The sequence below is a fragment of the Poecilia reticulata genome, linkage group LG22, assembly GCF_000633615.1.
Source record: "Poecilia reticulata strain Guanapo linkage group LG22, Guppy_female_1.0+MT, whole genome shotgun sequence".
NCBI lineage: Eukaryota > Metazoa > Chordata > Actinopteri > Cyprinodontiformes > Poeciliidae > Poecilia > Poecilia reticulata.
Window position 1 is genome coordinate 3,859,787 of NC_024352.1, and position 1,325 is coordinate 3,861,111.

Here is a 1,325-nt window from a genome sequence, read left to right on the forward strand (position 1 = left end):
ACACACACACACACACACACACACACACCGAGCTGCTTCTGCTCACCAGCATCATGGAGACTTAAGGTCAGGGATGAGGTCGTTTTTGTAACCCAACCACGAACAGTTAAACAAGAGGAAAAAAAAAATCTTAATCTAGGAAGCACAAAACATCAAATAAGACATAAAATAAGAGCCATGAAACTGTATTTACTATTACATGTCGAGGTATGTCTGCAGTAGTCATATTCAATAAATTAAAACATGCATCTCAAATTTTCTTTTTTGTTAGATTAAAAGTACCTTTTGAAAACAATAACCTTAATTATAAAGCAGGTATCACATATATTTTTCATCAAACTCCTATTTMTGTTTGTAATTATAGTTTTCTATTGCTTTGATCCAATATTCTCATTTCAAATGTYATGTTTTAATTAGTTATAAAAGAAAAATCATCATAATTAAATAAACCAAAAAGCTTAATCATCTGTCTGTGTTTAGTTAATCTATATAATGTGTTTCACTTTGTGATAAAGTTGCTCAAAGAAATCGAATTTTAAATAATATTCCCATTTATTGAATGGGACAGATATGGAACATGTTGGAAAACACTGACACATTTTTAGAAATGTCAGAGTTTCAGTAAGGATTTACACTCTTTAGGAAACACACTTACTAACCACTTACTACAGGAACTAGAAAGCATTTTTAGATGTGGCTGTCACATCAGCTTCTATGTAAAATCTTAATCACAAATCAAAACTAGCTAGCATTATTATTATCAGCAGGAAGAAGCTTCACAAATAACATCTTCAGTCGCTATAGCAACATGATTCCCCCMAGAATCAYGTTGAATTCATACAAAGGCAAACTGAGTTTACGTTTCTAGTCTGGTGGAAAGTTATTTTCTGTTCTCCTCACTGCATCAAAGACTTTGACCAGGAATTTGTCACATCCTTTAGTTCTTTTTTYCCCCCATTCATTTCTTTTCATTCTTAATGTAAAATCTGAACGCAACATTATCTTGTAAATACTCCCCAGAAAAAACCCAAAGACTTGCCGCGATCTGCTTAAACCAACAGTTTGTGTGGAGCGAAAACAAACCGTGTTACGACACGGCAGAGACATAACAAACAGGAACAAACCGACTAACATTTGCGCTCTGCGGTGTTTTGGTTCCACTTCATTTCAAAATTCTTCCAAACTTCAGGATCGCAAAGTTTGCCAGAGTTTTGTTTTCTTGCCAACAGAGCAGTTAGTGTTTGCTCTTGCAAATCCACAGCGACAGAAAAAGGGCCGACAGAAAGTTCTGTTGTAACGTGTTTATTCAGAACCGGCTTTGACAG